This window comes from Phacochoerus africanus, chromosome 15, assembly GCF_016906955.1.
Source record: "Phacochoerus africanus isolate WHEZ1 chromosome 15, ROS_Pafr_v1, whole genome shotgun sequence".
Taxonomy (NCBI): Eukaryota; Metazoa; Chordata; class Mammalia; order Artiodactyla; family Suidae; genus Phacochoerus; species Phacochoerus africanus.
This window is the reverse complement of record NC_062558.1, coordinates 107,879,118-107,900,825: the sequence shown is the minus strand read 5'-3', so window position 1 is coordinate 107,900,825 and position 21,708 is coordinate 107,879,118. Positions and strand designations below refer to the sequence as shown.

Here is a 21,708-nt window from a genome sequence, read left to right as displayed (position 1 = left end):
GATATTTATGTTTAAAATAAACATTTCATCACCTATTTATGTTTAAAATAAACATTACCTGCTCTTTTAAGGTATCATTACTGACAAAAAGAAAAGAAGAAATTAAAAGGAGTAGCACATTTCCCTGGGATACTCTTAACTCTATCTACTACCTTCTGGGTTCCCTACCATTTTGGCTATTTGGCTTATTTGGTCCCTAGAACTCAGGCAGATAGATAGCAGCTAGGAAAGCCCTTGGCAGATGAGAATGTATCCATTACCATGTGCCTCCATTAATTCAAACACTTACTGGTTTGCGTTATTCTACTCAAGTCTCAATCTCTGCGTTTGTTTCTTCATCTATAAAATAGGTAAAAAAATAAAAAATTAGTACTTTTTCTACCTCTTTCACAAGGTTGTTGTGAAGATTAAATGAGAAAACATACATAACCGCATCCTGTAAAGTACTATATAAACTGTAGCTACCACCATTACTGTATGTGATTACCATGTATGAGACACTATGATTCAAGGTGTAGAGGAACAGAAAATAGTAGAGTAAGATGTGACAATACACTGCTGAGAATGGAATGTGAGTAGAAGGTTCAGTAGCAAAAATATCAAACAGTATATTAGAAGAATTATATTTTTTTACTTTCATGGTCTTACCTATGTATGTGACTAACAGACATAATTAGGTAAGCTAAAAAAATTCAATGTAAATCACATTAAGCTTTATCAATAATGTCTATCCAAAGGTCTCAGTTCTAAATTTCAATTAATCTAATTAACTAGGAACTTCACTGTCTTAAAATCCTTTATTGAGGGTATATAAGTAAAAGTTACATTACTTTACATTACCATTAAGAGCTCAATCTTAAAACTTCTGGTTAGGTCTGAAAAAGACCTTCAATATTTTTTAAATATTTAAATATATATATATGTATGTATATGTGTGAGTGTGTGTGTATATGTGTGTATATATATATATATATATATGCACCAACCTGATAATGAATATTTTTACATACTATGCCTAATACACTAAAAAATATTAACTGTTTTACTGTATTATTTAAAGCTAAATGTAAAAACTTTTTCTTCAAAAATAAGAAAAGTAATAAACAGCTAGAAAAAAGTTCAATGATACCTGGCAGATACTCCAAACCAACTGAAGATTCTCTACAGAGTAGCACATTCTCAATAGTGACAAGCATCATAATCACCTATGGAGTTTTCACCATACCACAATCTGAGGGTGGGGTTCAAACATGTGGAACTTTTTAACCAAATCAAGTAATAATCACATTTGCTGGGATACCATATTGCAATCATTCTGGACTATCCATAGCCAAGCTTTTCTATTTCTGTACATAATCAAGAGAAGACAGTATCATAGGTTTCATTACAAATGGTGAACTGCTTCTTATACATGTTTCCAATAATCTATGTGTAATGCTAAAAAATTAGATTTTGATATTCCTAAATCATCAACTCTATTTCAAAACCCTATGTAATTTAAAATTTTTCTTATAAGAAAACACATATCTCAAGTTTGACAACCAGTAAAATGTCATTTAAATAACTCAGTCAACTAACATCAAAAAAATACCAACTATAAACGTGATGCATTTTGATAAGTGTAATGGAAAGATTCAAGAACACAGTCCCCATTAATTTGTATGCCCTTTTCTCACAGACAAAACAATGCTGAAAAGGGGGACTACCTTATTTAGAAATCCACTTAGCTTAAGTCTGATAACTGCTAATTAACACTGAATGTCATTATTTTTATATTTAATGTACAGCATGTTGTATAATACAGTATTAGGAAAGTCTGTATATTTTAAATGTGTGGGGTTTATTTGCCCTCAAATTTTAAGTTCTGAGAATCTCTTTTCTCTTCAACTATGCTCAACCTGTTTTACGGGGAAGCAAGCAAACATAATACCTGGTAGCAAATTACACTAGGGTTGCTACTTACGGGAAAAAATTGTGTTGCATACTGTATCTCAGATAACATTAAAAAAAGGAAAGAGGAGTTCCCGTCGTGGCACAGTGGTTAACGAATCCGACTAAGAACCATGAGGTTGCGGTTCGGTCCCTGCCCTTGCTCAGTGGGTTAACGATCCGGCGTTGCCGTGAGCTGTGGTGTAGGTTGCAGACGCGGCTCGAATCCTGCGTTGCTGTGGCTCTGGCGTAGGCCGGTGGCTACAGCTCCAATTCGACCCCTCGCCTGGGAACCTCCATATGCCGCGGGAGCGGCCCAAGAAATAGCAAAAAGACAAAAAAAAAAGGAAAGAAACGTTATTATAATTTTAATCTTCTAACCTATTAGCTAACGCTCTTTTCACTACAGACCAACCTCTAACCCACCAACAAGGATTACTGATTTTAAATCTCCCTCCTAATTAAATTACTGCCTTCTATATATGAACTATTATTTCATAAGACTTGACCAACAACTCATCAAGCCTTAAAATAATACCATTCGTTTTATTTATTTATTTATTTATTTATTTTGGTCTTTTTTTTGTTGTTATTGTTGTTATTGTTGTTGTTGTTGCTATTTCTTGGGCCGCTCCCGCGGCATATGGAGGTTCCCAGGCGAGGGGTCGAATCGGAGCTGTAGCCGCCGGCCTACGCCAGAGCCACAGCAATGCAGGATTCGAGCCGCGTCTGCAACCTACACCACAGCTCACGGCAACGCCGGATCGTTAACCCACTGAGCAAGGGCAGGGACCGAACCGCAACCTCATGGTTCTTAGTCGGATTCGTTAACCACTGCGCCACGACGGGAACTCCCTGACTGGCCTTTTAAAGTTAATCTGAGAGTTTACTGCATCAAGATAACAACTCAAGCCATTCGATTTTTTCCCTCTTCCAATGGCTCAGTAAAACATAAACTAAAAAATATAATTTTAAAAAAGCCTACAAAAAGGCAAGAAACCAACACATTCCGTACACATGCCACAAGGTGTTTGGAAGGAAAAAGTCCAGAGAGAGGAGAGTGAAAACAAATGCTGACCCACTACCAAGCACCACTTTTAAAGGGGAAGCATGGGAAGGGACACTCATTCAACTGATATTCAATGAGCATCTATCTATTATGCCCTAAGAAAAGAAATAACAATTCCACCCACTCCCTAAACATACCTTGGGAGAGAAGTGAGGGCTTGAGAGGGAGCTTGTGTGAAAGCCCTCTGAAGTGACAGAAGGCTCGGGCTGAGGTATGGGAAGATATCAAATCCAGAGCTTTGAGCTGGGTCCAGAGACCAGACAGAGTTGGGGGTTGCTAGCACCAGCTGTCAGGAGAGATATAAAGAGGAAATCATTTCTGAACAAAAATATATCTTCCTAAATCCATGCTATCTTCTATTTAAGAGTTCTGTTCTCTCTCTACATAAATAAATTAGTATCTCTAAGCTGTCAGAAAAAATTACATTAATTTTCCCGGCTCCATCTAACCAAAAAAACTGAGAACATCTTTATTCTCTAACAATACATCTCAACTCCCAATGTCATCAAAAAAAATAAGCAGGCAGAAACATCACTAGATGCAGCAGCTCAGTAAAAGGAAAATAATCTGAACATTCAAAGACCCTCTTACCCATCCTCCCAACCAGCAGTAAAAAACAGTAACTACAATGAATTACCACATGAAAAAAGAAACCTAAAAAAAAAAAAAAAAAAATCAAGTCATAATTGGGAATCTCAGTAAGACCTGAGCTACTATACTGAGAAAAAAATGTAAACATACCGCCATGAAAGAAAGAACAAAATAGATGGGAAAGAAATGATTTTCAAAACAAGAGAAAAAAATTACATTGAGTTTTTTTTTTAAGACGTGAATTTTAGGAGTTCCCGTAGTGGCTCAGTGGTTAACGAATCCGACTAGGAACCATGAGGTTGCAGGTTCGATCCCTGGCCTCACTCAGTAGGTTAAGGATCTGGCGTTGCCATGAGCTGTGGTACAGGTTGCAGACGCGGCTCAGATCCTGAGCTGCTGTGGCTCTGGCGTAGGCCGGCGGCTACAGCTCCAATTCGACCCCTAGCCTGGGAACCTCCATATGCCATGGGAGCCGCCCTAGAAAAGGCAAAAAGACAAAAAAAAAAAAAAGACTTCAATTTTAAAAATCAAAGGCTACTCAAATGCCAGTCAAGTTTATCAGAAAAATATAAAACTCAGTATCTACAACTTATCCTAATAAAATGTTTGAGTTTAGAAGTCAATGAAATAACCCAAGAATTAATTCCATACCAGGAAATTACAGAGTTCTGAGGGAAAATAACCCAAGAATTAATTCCATACCAGGAAAACTCTCATATGTGAGGGAAAAACACAATTTTAGATACATAATGATTCAGAGGATAAACTACATCTGTACTTTTTCTAGAAAAAAAGTTTTAAGTAAATACTTGAACAAAAATCAAATTTTAGTCAGAAAAAAAGAACTAAAAAAGAAATAATGTTATATAGGAGTTCCCATTGTGGCAGAGCAGAAACAAATCTGATTAGGAACCATGAGGTTGCAGGTTCAATCCCTGGCCTTGCTCAGTGGTTTAAGGATCCGGCGTTGCCGTGACCTGTGGTGTAGGTCGCAGATGTGGCTTGGATCTGGCGTTGCTGTTACTGTGGCGTAGGCCAGCAGCTGTAGCTCCAATTAGACCCCTAGCCTGGGAACCTCCATATGCTGCAGGGTGCGGCCTTCAAAAGACAAAAAAAAAAAAAAAAAAAAGAGAGAAATAATGTTATATAGGAGAAATATCTGTCAACAATAAAATCTATAAAAGAGCAGTAAATGTAAATATTTTGCAATACAGTTAAGAAAGCAGAAAAGACTGAAGGGGAACATTTACAAAATAACAAGTATACAAGAAGCCCTTAAAAAGAAATTAACAATGGGAAACAGAAGAGGTGACAACAGCAGACGTTGGAATGCAGATACATAAGTAGTAAAATGACCTTACAGACCTAAAACAATCCTAGGCAGAGAGCAGGGAAAACTAAGAAGTAACCCATTTTACGCTCTGAATCGTCAAAAGACTTAAGAACTGGTAGCACCAAGTAACTCTGAAATGGGAACAAGGAAGGAGGGAAGCTAAAATAAAGAGAAATTCAGAGAAAGCTGCTTAGGTTTTGGTTAATGCTAAGATTCTCTTCCCCACTCCATCATGCTAGGGTAAAGTGCTGGTCCCTCATCACAGCAGAAGTCTGGAGGTTTATTCTCTGTAAAAAGTAAAACAGAAAGAACCTCTGAAATACAGGACAGCAGACACAGATGAGAGAGTGGGTACCATACCAAAACAAGATGATTAAAAGACCATATACATATGAGACACAAACCCCATCCCATGCCACTGTGGGCTCCTAGACTAAAACAGTACTACTGAAAATGTAGTCTGCTGATGGTTCATTAAACATTTGTCACCAGTCCATGACAAAATTTGTACAGAAACTGAGAGTAAGCATTTAGAAACTGTAATGGCAATTTTGCAGTGTTAAGTTTGTGTCTGTTGAATCTAGCAAAACTTTGGGCTTGTATTTTTACGTCCTTTTAAAATTTCGTTTTTTAGTAATAAAGGCACTATGATAATAATCCTTAGATGGGAACATAAGCTGTCACAACCTTCATAAACAAAAGTTTGAAAAAAATATGGTAATTTTTATAAAATAATATAAACATAAATACAAACATATCTATATCCACATATATGCCTGGGAAGGAAGTACATAACTTCTGATTCACTTCTAGAAATCTATCCTAAAGGTATAATCAGAGATCTTCATAGGAGCAGTGTTTACAAAATCACAAAACTAAAAATAAGTAAAAGTCCATCAATAAATAATTTCTAGGAGTTCCCGTCATGGCGCAGTGGTTAACGAATCCGACTAGGAACCATGAGGTTGCGGGTTCGATCCCTGCCCTTGCTCAGTGGGTTAGGAATCCAGTGTTGCCGTGAGCTGTGGTGTAGGTTGCAGACTCAGCTCAGATCCCGAGTTGCTGTGGCTGTGGCATAGGCTGGCGGCTACAGCTCCGATTCGACCCCTAGCCTGGGAACCTCCCTATGCCATAGGAGTAGCCCAAGAAATGGCAAAAAGACAAAATAAATAAATTCTATTCAATGGAATATTATTCAATTTTAAAAACAATTGTAAATCCATATTTATTAATAGGAAGATAATCCAAGACACATTAAGTGAGAAAGCGAAAATAACAGGATTATTAGGATTTAATTTGTTCAATTCTCAAGAGATAGAGAATAGATGGATAAACAGACACATGAACGCTATAAGCTATCAATAAGAAGTCAAGAATACACACACAATGGAGTTCCCGTCGTGGCGCAGTGGTTAACGAATCCGACTAGGAACCATGAGGTTGTGGGTTTGATCCCTGCCCTTGCTCAGTGGGTCAAGGTTCTGGCGTTGCCATGAGCTGTGGTGTAGGTCGAAGACGCGGCTCGGATCCTGCGTTGCTATGGCTCTGGCGTAGGCTGGCAGCTACAGCTCCGACTGGACCCCTAGCCCGGGAACCTCCATATGCCACAGGAGTGGCCCAAGAAATGGCAAAAAGACAAAAAAAAAAAAAAGAATACACACATAAAAATGCTTACAGTAACAACTGATTATTCTTAGGTCTGTGTTTCTTAAAATATTGTCCTTGGATTACCATGGCCTGCACACTGGCATAACTCCCCATCACAGCACAGGCAAACAGCTTGTATTTGGATGTAACAAGAATGACAATCTCTTTGTCCCTAGACCACACTATTATGAAACTTTATCAAAAAGTGGTATGAAGCCATGAAACTTTTGAAATTCTCAAAAGTAAGTGACTTTGTGGTAAACCAACTGAGTTTTTCCTGAACAAACTCAAAATAGTAAACCTGATACCAGTACAAAATTGACAGTGACAATAAAGGTGAAGAAGAAATTAAAACAAAATGGGTATCATTCAATGTTGCACTCCTCTTTAATTAACACACAGATATCCAATCATACCACTGAAAAAAAGACTGTAACGGCTACAAAGATAATGACAAGCACAATACTCAGAGAATGAAGAATTATGCTATTAGATGTCAATATACTTCGTAAGTCCATTCCATGAAGAGAAAAAAATTTTAAATTTAACAATTAATTTGAGAGCCATGAGGTTACCTAAAAAAAAAAATAAAGGGAGTCGGCACCAAGAATAGCAGCTATGTACGCACCGTTGTTATACAAATAAAAAGTTGTGGAGTTGTTGTTGTGGTTCAGAGGAACCAAACCTAACTGGTATCCATGAGGATGTGGGTTCAATCCCTGGCCTCACTCAGTGGGCTAAGGGACCGGCGTTGCCGTGAGCTGCAGCCTAGGTCTCAGTTGTGGCTCAGATCCTGCATTGCTGTGGCTGTGGCATAGGCAGGCAGCTGTAGCTCCGATTCAACCCCTAGTCTGGAAGCTTCCATATGCCGGGAGTGCAGCCTTAAAAAGAAAAAAAAAGTTGTACATAATTTATACAGAAAACAAGTAGTAGTCAAGTAATAATGACTCTTGATCTTGGTACATTGTTAAAAGAAATAGTAAAAACCATAATATCAATCTAAATTTAATTTTTTTTCTATGTACTACACAAAGAAATACAGAGCAAGTATAATGTTGAACTATTTTTGCATTAAGCATGTTATTCTTTAATAAAGTACTGCTTTTGATATGACAAAATTTATTTTTATTTTTTTTGGTGCTCTCATGGTTCTCTTTTTTGGTATTGATATTATGGAGTATTTGTAAAATAAATTGGGGTAACTTCCATCATTTCATCTGCTCTGGAATAGTTCAGTCAACATGAGACTTACCCACTCTTTAAAATTACAAGACTAAGCTAACACACCGTATGGGCCTGGTACCTCTTTAAATTTCAGACATTACCATCTCTGCAAGTTCTTCTATATTTTCCAAGATTTCAGGTTTTCTACTGGTTGAGTCACTTTCATCAATTTATGTTTTTTTTTTTTGTCTTTTTGGCGTTTCTTGGGCTGCTCTCGAGGCATATGGAGATTCCCAGGCTAGGGGTCGAATTGGAGCTGTAGTCGCCGGCCTACGCCAGAGCCACAGCAATGCGGGATCTGAGCCGCGTCTGCAACCTGCACCACAGCTCACGGCAACACCAGATCCTTAATCCACGGAGCGTGGCCAGGGATCGAACCCGCAACCTCATGGTTCCTAGTCGGATTCGTTAACCACTGCGCCACAACAGGAACTCCTCAATTTATGTTTTCTTGAGAAAAAATCAATTTCCTTCACATTTTCTAAGTATGCTCCCATAAACCTTACTTTTAACAATCTACCCTACAGAAATAAAAGTACAACATATAGATATATATCAGAACCTAAATGACAATGAATAGGAAAATGATTAAGTAAATTAAAGAATATCCACATGAAAACATTATAAACAAAGAGGTGTATGTACTGAATTGACTTATAGAAATGTTATTGTGAATTTCTTTTTAGTTTTCAAAAAAGGAAGCTGCAGATTAAGGCATGTAATATACTTTTTAATTAGTAGGAAAGATTCTAATTTTTATGTCAGTAGGAAAGATCCGATAAATACATGTTTGTACACAAATCTATAAAAAGATACCCTCCAAACTATGGATAACAGGTTAATTTTTTTTAAGGAACGACAGTGTGGCATAGCAAAACAAATAAACAAAAAAGAAAAAAATACCACCACCAAACCAAAGTAAGAGCAGGAAAAGAATCATCAGAGCTCCTAAGAACCTTGATTGAAACCAAGAGGACAATGTCACTATACAAGGCTTTACTGAGGCCTGCCTGTATAGGCAGCTGCTTGCATAGCTTAAACTAATTTTATAACTTATAAGCAAAGGCTCTTAAAACATTAAGTTAATAGATCAGTTGCTTACTTCACAGAAAAGTAGGTTTTGTGATGATCCTTTAAAAGAGTATTGGGACTTATACATGTAGGAAAGAAACAAAGGTTATTTAGACCAGAAAAACAAAAAAGAAACACTGGAAGAACTGTAGGATCTAGATCACAGAGAGAATGTATAATTTGAAGGTTAAGTAAGAAGACTAGAGGACAAATTTGAACTTGAAAGGTTAACAAGGAGCCATTCTTGTTAGTTCATGAGCAGAGAGAATTACAAAAGCAGTATTTTCAAAACTATTTATGCTGCTAGAAAGCAAGATATACTGGAGAAAGAGAGCAAAAATATAAGTGAGAAAACTATAAGGACTAAGGAACAATCCAAATAAAAAGTGAGGAACCAGAGAACTGGCAGTATTAGCATTCGTTAGGAATCATGGTAGGTACAAATTTTTTTTTAAGGTTGATTTGCAAGTAAAATGTCAAGGATAAAGACTTAGAGTGAATCAAAAGGTGCCATGCCTAGAGAGTTTTGTTTGCTTTCTACACCAGATTAAAAAGTAAAAACATTCTACAGCCTTTGGCTTTGGTGAAAAGGTATAAAAAGGAAGAATCTATGTGCTACTCACAGCAGTCTAGTTGCTTAAACATTAAACAAAAAACTAAAAAACTCTGAGTTGAGTTTAGCCTTATTTGTGACTCAGCATGTAGCTCTGTAATTTGTCACATTACAGTGAGGAAAACTAATATAATTAGTCATTATTTTTTATAACTATTGTATTCCTTTAGTCATCCAATTTTTTCCTGCAGATAACTGAATGCAAAATAGTCATATGAACATACAACTGGAGATAGAACAGAGCAGCAGGCAGCAGGAAAAGCTTACTAAAAAACATAAGGTTCTGCCTAAAAGGAACCAAGAACAAACACAAAAATATGAAAACTCTAATTTTGAAAGCAGAATCTATTTTATTGCCTTCAAAATAATAACTATTGTCTTTTCATGACTTGGAACATTCTGAGATTAATTTTTTGGTAGTTGTTTAAAATTTTTAAAGTTTACCCCAGGAACTAATGTCTATCATTAAACAAGCACAAAATACATTTTGTAGAAATCTATATTGAAAGCCAGATCCCTTCAAATCATTGTGGCCTAATAACCAACTTAAACACAGAAAAAAGAACTAAAAACTTAAGTATGAAAATGTGTTCAAGTATGGATTTAGAAATGTTCAAAATGCTAGCATACATGTGAGCCACATACCATTCAGATAGGTTGGTGACACTGGTATACAATTATGAAGAAGTTTAAAATTAAAATGTAAACATACAATCAATTCCTGGCTCCGACAAATTTTATTTTTTATTATTCTATGAAACTCTGACTGCTCACTGCATACATCCACAGTGCCTAATAGTTAAGATGTTTTCTGCTTCCCTACACATACACCTTTATTTACCTTTGCTCATCATGTTTCCTTTCACAAGGCTTGTCATCCCCTTCTCTCATTCCGGTCAAGCTTCTCTTCTGCAACACACACTAATCTCTCCCTTCTCTGAATACTCAGTTAAAGGACAGCCACTGCTCATCACTTTATTACAAACTATTTTATAGTTAGTATTATTTCACTTTTAAGTTTTACCTGCTGAGATAACTTAAAAGCTTCTTAAAGACAAGTACTATTTCATATTTCTCACTTATCCCTCATGAAATCCAAGACTGGGTACACAAGGAATTTACACATTCTTAATTCATTTATTCTTTTATTTTCTACTCAAATATCTGACTTCCTATGATTTCAGATTAAATCATTTTACAGCAAATGGTACAGATCACATAAATGTTTTTGCTGCAAAGGTATCTGATTTAAAACACACATACACACACACATCACTTTTTTTTTTTTGGCTGCACTCTCAGCATGTGGAAGCTCCAGGGCCAAGGATCAAACCGTGCCACGGCTGCAATCTGTGCCACAGCTGCAGCAATGCTGAATCCTTTACCTGATGTGCCACACAGGAACTTCGCCCAATCATTTAATATAGAGGAATTAAAGAGAAAAACCAGAACTAACCTGTCCAAAGTGAAATAAAGACCACTGAATTTAGTATGAGAAGGAGAAAAATATGTTTATCTCTTGTTCATCTTCTGTCATTTTGCTGCGGCAGTGATTTAAGAGAAAAATAAGTAAATTTTATTTAAGATCTTAGAACCTGGAGTTCCTGTCGTGGCTCAGAGGTTAACAAACCCAGCCAGTATCCATAAGGATGCAGGTTTGATCCCTGGCCTCGCTCAGTGGGTTAAGGATCTGGCATTGCCCTGAGCTGTGGTGTAGGTTACAGGTATGCCTCAGATCCCACGTTGCTGTGGCTAGCAGCTTCAGCTCCAATTCAACCCCTAGCCCAGGAACTTCCATATGCCACAGGTGCAGCCCTAAAAAGCCAAAAAAAAAAAAATAATACACACACACACACACACACACACACACACACACACACAGGCACTCATGGATGCAGGTAGAATCAAAAATTTAATGCTACCTGACTGGGAGAAGATGTACCAACATGTAGTCCATTTCCCTTCAGCTTCCCAACATAATATACACTGCTCAATTTTTCTCTGGCTCTATAAAACACTTGTCTCTAGGGACAGAAAAAAAATTCTGGAGTTCCTGTCATGGCTCAGCAGAAATGAATCTGACAAGCAACCATGAGGACAGAGGTTCTACCCCTGGCCTTGCTCAGTGGGTTAAGGATCTGGCATTGCCATGGGCTATGGTTGTAAGTCACAGATATGGCTTGGATCTGGCGTGGCTGTGGCTATGGCATAGGCCAGTAGCTACAGCTCCAATTTGACCCCTAGCCTGGGAACCTCCATATGCTGAGGGTGCAGCCCTAAAAAGACCCAAAAAAAGTTAAAAAAAAATCCATTCCCCATCAAAAAAGTATCCTTTTTTTGGCCTATGTCAACATGCAAAAATTCCAGGGCCAGGGATCAAACCAGCACCACAGTAGCGATATTGCCAGATCCTTAACCTACTGAGCCACCAGGGAACTCCAACCTATCCCACTTTTTGAAAGTTCACTTTATACCATTTCACTTTTATGAAAGACCTACATTTGTATCTGTTTTTACTAACCAAAAGAAATCCAAAGAGGATCCTCACTTTTATGAAAAAACACAAAAAGCAAACACAGCATTTGGCGTTTCCTAGCTAACCACTAGAGGCAGTGTGCATCCCAAGCAGGGAGTGGCTCTGCCAAGCTTCTTTCCCAGCTTCTCCTCATCAAAGCGTCAAGCTGCCATACCTTCGAAATATGTCTGTGAGCACCCGTGCATCCGTTAGCAGGATGCATCCTAAGGCAATTACTTCTTTATACCATTTCGGCTTACAAAAGATTTCATGAGAACACTCTACTTTCAAATAGCGGGGGAAATCTGTACTTGGTGGACACCACAGTCCACCCAGTTATTCAATCCAGAAGTCACGGCATCATTTTCCAGTTCTTCCTCTTACTCCCTATATTAATCAATGGCAAATCTTGCTAATTCTATCTCCAAAATACATCTCGAATTCTTCTCTTCATCCCCAGTGACAGTCCACGATCATCTTGATTTTAATTAAAATAATGGTCTTGGGAGTTCCCATTGTGGCTCAGCGCATGAACCCAAATAGGACCCATGAGGATGCAGGTTCGATCCCTGACCTTGCTCAGTGGGTTAAGGAACCAGGTTGCCGTGAGCTGTGGCGTAGGTCACAGATGCAGCTCAGATCCGGCGTTGCTATGGCTGTGGCGAAGGCCAGCAGCTGCAGGTCTGATTTGAGCCCTAGTCTGGGGACTGCTACATGCCACAGGTGTGGCTGTTTTTAAAAAAAGGCTTCCTAACTGGTATTCATGCTTCCTCCTTGCCCATCACCGTTCTCTGAAGCCATTCTACACACAGGAGCAAAAATGATCTTAATATAAGATAGATCACATTAACTCCTTAAAATCTCTTGGCCAAGGCTTGCAAGGAACAGTGACATCTGGTCCTGGACCTCTCTCTTCACTTCATCTTGTGACACTCTCCCCATCTGTAAATATACTTCAACAAGCTACCATATATAGTCTCTCAGTTCCTCAAATACCCCTTTCCTAGCTCAGGTCTTTGCCCCTGCTACTCCCTTCTTGAAGTGTTCTTTCTCCCATTCCTCACATGGCTAAACCCTTCTTATCTTCAAGGCAGCTTAAATGTCACCATCTCAGAGAGGGTATCCCAAACCCACCAAAAAAAATGTTCTCAAAGATCCTGCTGTGATACAGTGGGTTAAGCATCTGACTTTATGAATTCCCGTCATGGCACAGTGGAAACGAGTCAGACTAGGAACCATGAGGTTGTGGGTTCGATCTCTGGCCTTGCTCAGTGGGTTAAGGATCCGGCGTGGCAGTGAGCTGTGGTGTAGGTCACAGAGGCAGCTCGGATCTGGCATTGCTGTGGCTGTGGCTGTGGCATAAGCCAGTGGCTATAGCTCTGATTGGACCCCCAGCCTGGGAACCTCCATATGGCATGGATGTGGCCCTAAAAAGACAAAAGACAAAAAAAAAAAAAGGATCTGACTTCAACAGCTCAGGTCATTGCAGAGGCATAGGTTCGATCCCTGTCCTGGCACAGTGGGTTAAAGGATCCAGTGTTGCCATGGCATAGGTTACAGCTGTGGCTAGGATTCAGTCCCTGGCCTGGAAACTTCCAGATGCCATGGCTGCAGACATTTAAAAAAAAAAAAGAAAGAAAAAGAAAAATGTTCTCCATTTTAGCCCCCTGTATTTCTTTCTTATAACACTTTTTTTCCTCTGAACCAAATACATGTCAGTCTTTGTTCTAAATAATGGGAATACAACAGTGAACACAAAAGACAAAAATCCCTCCCCTCATGGAGCTAACACTATACTGGTTTTTATTTTTATTTTTATTTTATTTTTTTTGTCTTTTTGCTATTTCTTTGGGCCGCTCCCGCGGCATATAGAGGTTCCCAGGCTAGGGGTTGAATCGGAGCTGTAGCCACTGGCCTACGCCAGAGCCACAGCAACGCGGGATCCGAGCTGCGTCTGCAACCTACACCACAGCTCACGGCAACGCCAGATCCTTAACCCATTGAGCAAGGGCAGGGACCGAACCCGCAACCTCATGGTTTCTAGTCGGATTCGTTAACCACTGCGCCACGACGGGAACTCCACTATACTGGTTTTTAGATAACCAAGTAAATTATATAATATAGTCAAAGGTGACAAGTGCTATGCGGAAATATAAAGTAGCGAAGAATAGGCAGAACCAGAGTTCCAATTTTAAACAAAGCCAGGGACATCTAACTGGAAAAGGTCTTATTTGAGCTAAGACGTTGAATGGAGGCAGAGAGCCTCAAGAAAAGAAACAGTAAGTGCCAACACCCTGAGTGGGGAGTATGCCTAACATGTCCAGGGACTAGCGAGAGGACGGTCAGTATGACGGGAACAGAAAGCACCAGAGGGAGAGCAATAGGACGTAATGAGGAGAACTGCTACAGCATTTTGGGTAGAGAAGAGAACATGAGTTGAATTGTTTTTTAAGAAGATCACTTTGGGAGTTCCCGTTGTGGCTCAGTGGTTAACAAATCCGACTAGGAACCATGATGTTGCAGGTTCAATCCTTGGCCTTGCTCAGTGGGTTAAGGATCCGGCATTGCCGTGAGCTGTGGTGTAGGTTGCAGACGCAGCTCGGATTCTGCATTGCTGTGGCTGTGGTGTAGGCTGGCGGCTACAGCTCCAATTCGACCCCTAGCCTGGGAATCTCCACGGGAGCGGCCCAAGAAATGGCAAAAAGACAAAAAAATAAAATAAAAATAGAAAGATCACTTTGGCTGCTATGTTAAGTATACAGTATTTGACAGGGAAGGAGAAGTGGAAGCAAGGAGAACACTTGCTTTAGAGATTTATATACCACAAATATGCAGGTAAGAGAAGATGGCTTGGTAGAGACAATGATGCGTGGTGAGACTCTGAGTATCCTTTGCACAGCCTATAAGATTTGCTGAGAGACTAAACCTGGTCTATGAGAGAAAGAAACATGTCAAAGATAACCGTGGAAGTTTTGATCTCACCAACTAAAGAAATGAGTTGTTGTTTACTAAGAAAAGATGATGTGGGAGCAGTATGTTTGGAAAACATATCAAGAGTTCACTTTTGGCCTGTAAAATCTGAGATGTCTAGTTGACATAAATCCAAGTAGAAATATAGAATGTGTAACTGAATACAGAATACAGAGGTTTAGGTATAAGATACAATTTGTGTATATACATGTGTGTATGTATTTTGTATACAGAAATGAATGGAAATCATCAAGGGGTAAGAAAAAAAGAGAGAAAGGTCCAAGGCCTGAGCCTTGAGATACTGTAACATTTAAAGGAAAAAGAAGGGAAGAACTGGTGTGACTGAAAGGAATGACCAGTGAGAATGAAGGTAAATTAGAAGAGTGGGATCCTCAAAGCATAAAGTGGTCCCAGAATCGGAATGATCAACTCTGTCAAGTCAGGTATGGACTGAGAATTGACCACTGGAGTTGTCAAGTGCTGGTGACACTGGTTAGAATGGTTTCAGTGAAGTTATAGAGGAGAAAGGCTCACAAGCATGAACTTAAGAGAAAATGGAAAGAGAAGCAGAAATGTAGTACAGACAAGTCTTTTAAGGAGTTTTACTACAAAGGACCAACAGATAGAGGAGCTGAAGTGAATTATTTTTGTTTGTTTAAGGTAGGATAAATTACAGTATGATTGCATGCTTATAAAAATGATTCAACAAAAATACTAAAATTAATGTTGAAGTAGAGAAGGAAATGCAGTAGCAATGTCCTTCAGTAGGTGAGAAGGGATGCAATCTAGTGAACAAGTAGAAGAGCTAATAAAGATAATTCACCTATAGTTACTAGACCAGAGGGAAAAGATGTCAGCAGGTGGGCAGATGTTACTGTGAGAGGTTATGCAATGAAAAGCCTCATTAAGTCGACGATAGGGGTTGGCAAACTATAGCCAATAGCCTGTGGGCCAATTCTGGCCTGCTGCCTGTTTTTGTAAATTTTCATTGGAACACAGCCACATTCATTCATTTACACATTGTCTATGGCTACTCTGGTGTTGCACAGCAGCTGGTAGGTGCAACAGAAACGATATGGCCCACAAAGCCTAAAATATATACTACCTGGTCATTTTCAGCAAAAGTTTGCCAACCCTGGTATATTAGAATACTCTGATTGTTAACTCTTTGAGTTGAGGACCAGATAACTGGCCATGAAGAAAGACCTAGGAAACCGCACCATTTAATGAGAGAAGGTCACATTAACCTAATCCACATCATTCCTAATATCTAGAGTTCAAAACAAATATTCTAGGGAGTTCTCGCTATGGTGTAATGGGTTAATGATCTGACATTGTCTCTGTGGCAGTGTGGGTTTGATCCCTGGCCCACACAGTGGGTTAAGGGCCAGCATTACCACAGCTGTGGCATAGATAGCAACTGCCAACTTGGATTCAATCCCTGGCCAGGGAACTTGCACATAGTGTGGGTGCAACCAAGAGAGAAAAAACAGAAACAAATACAAATATTCTATGAGTAATAAATTTATTACTCTGATTTCACTCCTATCTCTTTTTAAATGTTTTTATAACTATTGCTACCTCAGTTTTGAACTGGCTTTATCTCTAGGGAGGAGACATGGTTTTGCACCATACTAAGAGATCACTTAAAAATGGAGAAGTAAGGAGTTCCCATCATGGTTCAGTGATTAACCAACCCTATTAGCATCCAGAGGATGCAGGTTCGATCTCTAGCCTCGATCAGTGGGTTAAGGATCTGGCATTGCTGTAGCTGTGGCATAGGCCTGACGCTACAGCTCCAATTCGACCCCTAGCCTGGGAACCTGCATGTGCAGTGGGTGTGGCCCTAAAAAGCAAAAAAAAACCACCAACAAACAACTTCCATTATGTTTTTAAAATATATCGCTATAAAAAATCTGTAAAATGCAGAGCACAAAAGCAGCCATAATCTCTCCCTACTATCTCCTTCTCCACAAAATAACCACTTACAACAGGTCGATGGGTTTCCTTCTTGTCTTTGTTCTATTTGTTTGTATCATTTGACCTAATTCACATTGTGGAGAGAGAGCTGTCCTTAGGGTTTTACTGTAAAGGTCAATGGATCTAGCTAAGTAACAAGAAAGAGCCAACTTCCAACATCTCAATTTTAATTAGGAATTGGTAAAGATTTTAACATATTTTGAAATAAACTGAAATCCTATAAAGTATTTGTTTTCAGCTATCACCATTTCTTGAAATAAGACCCACGTGAAACCAAATGAATTTTCCTAAGCTTCAAGTCATTCCAATATTCTGATACTTGTTTCATGCAATCACACCAATCATGATTCTACAATTTTACTCAGATTTTTCCCACAATTGTTAAGCTGGAATAACCAAATCATTCTGGTCAGTCACCATATAGCAGCCTCTAATTTACTTCATTATATTTGAAGATTTCACTGTTTATCACATTACTTTTTCTGAGTAGTTTGGCTCAAACATAGGAAAACTCTCAACACTCAGAATTTACTTTCTTTATTCAGGAGGAACACAGTACCCATGTGAATCTCTTACGGTAAGAGAGCAAACAAATATTATATAGGAAGAAATGATGCTGGTAAATGAAATAAATGTCAACCTGGTACCTCAACTCAGCTTTGTTGCCCTCTACTTTAAAATTTTAAAAATTATATCTGTGAAAAATGGCCTAAAAAAAAATCCATTTGCTAGTAAAGTTCATAGAACATAGTTATGATTATTAAATAATATAAGCTGGTGATACAGTCTAACTTGGTTATCTTAGTAGTTACATACATAATCTTATTCCTAATTTTGGGTTATATTTAGGGGTATACATTTGGTGAGGGGAATTATATGATACTGTGCTATTCCAGAAATTATCCAACACAAGCATATCTTTCAAAGGTAGAAAAGTCATGTTTTTGCACAAAGGTACAATATTTTCCACTGAGTACAAAACCTTCCTCATTATACCACAGATTTGTTGGCAGGTACTTTTCCTTCTTTTTGTCCACACCACGATATTCAGATGACCATTTGCAGGAAACCAGTCATAACTCTATAGTGATTCTTAAGTCCCATTTCTGACTCAGAATTAGATATTATTAATCGCAATACGAACATACGTTAGATAATTTTTCTTTAGGTACACTATATGAGTTTACTAGAGCAAAAGAGAAACACTTTATGACCACTTACACAGCTTCAGAACATCTTCCTACCATATTTATCTCCATCATTCATTACTCAGGTGCCCTTAATGCCATCTTTATATTTAGAAGAATGATAACATAAATTATGAAACATAGGAGTTCCCATCATGGTGCAGCAGAAACAAATCCGACTAGGAACCATGAAGCTGTGGGTTTGATCCCTGGCCTCACTCAGTGGGTTAAGGATCTGGCGTTGCCATGAGTTGTGGTGTATGTAGGTTGCAGATGAGGCTTGGATCTGGTGTTGCTGTGGCTCTGGCATAGGCTGGCAGTTGTAGCTCCAATTAGATCCCTAGCCTGGGAACCTCCATATGCCTCACGTACAGCCCTGAAAAGATAAAAAAAAACAAACAAAAAAAATTATGAAATATAAACTGTGCCATCTTTATATTTAAAAGGAAAACATAAACTATGAAACAAAAAAACTATCTTTTGCTTACATTAAAATGAAAACTCATATATTTTATTTTACTTAGGCCAGAGATAAAACTATAACTTAGGAAAATTCATGTATACATTAAGTCTAATATTGAAACAGATCACTACTTAATAGACTATATACTAAAGCACTTTGATCTTCACCATACCTCTTTCTTCAAGGAACAAAAGGCACACAATTTAACGCTTGGACAAAGCCACAATCAGGAACAGAGATCAAAAGAAGAGATGACATCTGGAAATGAAGACCAAGATTTCAAAACTTTAACTGCAAAAACTGTCAGTAAAACATTTTTTAAACTTTTGATTCAATTATGCTTCATAGTCAATGTATTTGTATACCTTTTGAAGAAAAAAAAAACCTCTCTCCACTTCGACAACCTATCCTTGACACCCAGTGATAACATGTCATAAATTTACAAAGGGTGCCAAACTAAAAACTTAGAAGAGAGCTTAGAATCAACCTAATTCAATTTCTTCACTTATTACAAGATAGACTGAGTCTTGTCCAAACTCACAAAGCCAGAGCTAGAATCTAGATCTGATTTCAACCCAGATATCCCACCATGACAATGCTACCTCTTAATAGCTAACATTCCATGAAAACTGCTTACCACGTGAAGCCAATATCCCATACAGAACTGAAATATTCATAGCCTACACCTGGGATAAGATAATTAAGAAAAATTTCAACTTCAACTCCTTTCTTTTGCTTATAGCACTCTACCAAAACACTTTTAATAGAGTAACTGAAGGAAACTGGGCAAGATGCAAGTCTCTTATCGTTAAAAAAAAAAAAAAAAAAAAGTTGTATTACGTGATCTAGAGCACGCAATGCTTCAACAAGAACAATTACAAACAGAAAAGCAAATGATAAAAGTACATTAAAAGGGAATTTTTAAAGTATATTTTAAAGCCAACCTTTATACTTAAGTTAAAACAAATCCCCTATGGAATGTTTCAAGATATAAAAACTTTGGGGATCACTATATACTATACTATTATCAGAGAGGATAGGAGAGGATTTGAAGTGTGATGATAAAAATCTCAAGCATTTAAAAGCTCACACATTATCAATGTGCAAAGTAGATAGATGTTCATCGTGTTGCTGTCCTTTCACCCTTCAAAAAAAGATTAAACGTTTTAAATTGGTATTTATACTCACTTTTGCAGCAACAATAAGGAAAAATTTCGGTGTACCAAACAGGTTATTAGATACCTACATTTTATCCCTCCCAACCTTTCGTTAATTTTCTAGATCTGGGACTCATTTATGACAATTTTAACAAAAATCAACATGGTCTCCTATGTTCATCGTTGTCATGAAACGATAACACCTTGAAAATGTTAATACAATGCAATGTCTTCATGAATTTCAGGAAAACACAGTTTTGCTAAAAGATAATGAACTCATTTGATTTGCAGTTAAACTCTGAAAAATGTTAGGATATTTCACTCAATCAATTTAAGTGGTTTCTATCTCTTCAACTTGAGGACAATACTTTAGAGTACACTCAAATCAGATTCCTTCCTGCATAAAAAAAACAATTCAACCGTATCAGTAAACTAGGACCAACACAGACGCTCAAAGTTAATGAAATTCCTATCCAGATGTACAGTTTGGTGGCATGTTTCATCATTGTGACAGCCGTACAAAGTTCAACATTATCATGGATTCTTTAAACATTGACTTAATTTTATTTTTCTAGGGTTAAGTTTTGATATCCAAACATTCTCAACAAATGTTTTCGCTAAAATAGCTCACAGACACTACATGCCCCCAAATTTAAACCTAAAAAGAAAACTGAACCTTAACTTTTGCATTCGGAACCTTAATGCTACCATATCTATTTCATTGGTCTACTTAAAGTTATAACATTTTACCTCATATATATTCACCCTATATATTTTCAATTACCATAGCCATCTAGAAATAGACTGTCTACTTGACAATGAGGACATCATGTTAAGAACAGACTTAAAATGGACCCTACAAGTAAGAAAGCCAGTTAAAAAGAAACCCATCTGCCACTGGGTGTGGTTGGGGTCTGCACGGAAGAGCGCCCTCGGCCAACTCTGGGGAAGAGAGCGCGCGCCAGAGAGCTGAACATATCTGCAAAAAAAAAAAAAAGACCTCCAAAGACCACAGACTGGACCCACAATGGGGACGCCGTCGAGTCGGGCTGCCGTGGGCCTGCGAACCTACAGCTTGAGGGGTGCGGTCTGAGGGGTACGCAAGCAGTCTCCACCAGCCCCGGAACGCCGAGTGGGTGCTTCGAGCGCCGCGCGCCCCGCTCCGTCCCAAACACCGCGCCCGATCCGCCCCTTCCTCTGGGCTTCGGCTGCCCCTCGGACGCGCGGAGGCACACTGTGCCGCGCTCCCGCTCCCGCACCAAGACTGTGGAAGAGTGCGGAGCTCGAAAACCCCCGACGTAAAGCAAGCCCGGGCTAATAAGCAGAAGGTTAGCTCTAGCAGCCTGCAAGAGCGCCGAGTAAAAGGACCGACTTCTCTAGAAAAACTTTGCGACAAGTTAGGCGGAAGCGCTGAATGGCCGGGACTATTTAACAGGCGCTTCCTATCACAAGAGGCGGAGCCCTGAGCGGGTTCAGGGCACCCGGCCGCCCCCACAAACTCGCCTTTTGCCCCCTGACTGGCTTTGTAGACGTCCCGACATTCCTATCAGGTCTGGGCGGCCCCGCTCACGGGGAATACCTGTCGTGGTCCCCATTGCCCGCGAGTCCCTGATGGCGGCCATTACGCTTCCATCCGGGTATTGCCGAAAAGCCGATCGCAGCGCTACTGGGAGCGCTCGCTGCGGCGGAGTGATCCGCGCCGCACCTGAGGCGAGCGGAAGAGGACGGAGGCCGGCAGGGTCCGCGCCTCACCCTGGTGAGACTAGGCCACTAAACTGGGCTTGCCGCTGACCTCTCACATTAGCGCGCTTCTCTGGTGCCCGCCACGCCAGTGACTCGCTCTCCCCCTTGGCTCACCGGCAGCTGGAGGGAGCCTACTGCCAATGGAATGGGAGACACACTTCCACTCTATGCTCTTCAGAGAAGACACCAGAAGCAGGAACTGTGCTCTTGGCAAAC

At 39.2% G+C, this 21,708-nt stretch overlaps 1 protein-coding gene across 4 annotated transcripts in view; it reads right to left on the bottom strand.

Moving 5' to 3' along the window:
* ZNF518A (zinc finger protein 518A) overlaps positions 1 to 21,434 on the bottom strand; it is a 60,796-nt gene extending 39,362 nt beyond the window's left edge. For 3 of the 4 annotated variants that reach the window (XR_007132407.1, XR_007132408.1, XM_047762152.1), the window contains exons 1-4: positions 21,329 to 21,434; positions 18,765 to 18,850; positions 3,136 to 3,284; positions 290 to 339 (exon numbers count right to left, since the gene is read on the bottom strand). The gene's annotated coding sequence lies outside the window, so the exon portion shown is untranslated. Of the gene's footprint in view, positions 1 to 289; positions 340 to 3,135; positions 3,285 to 18,764; positions 18,851 to 20,821; positions 20,952 to 21,328 lie in introns of those variants that run through there. The other variant, XM_047762153.1, reaches the window with a different exon arrangement.
* Between the last annotated feature and the right edge of the window lie 274 nt (positions 21,435 to 21,708).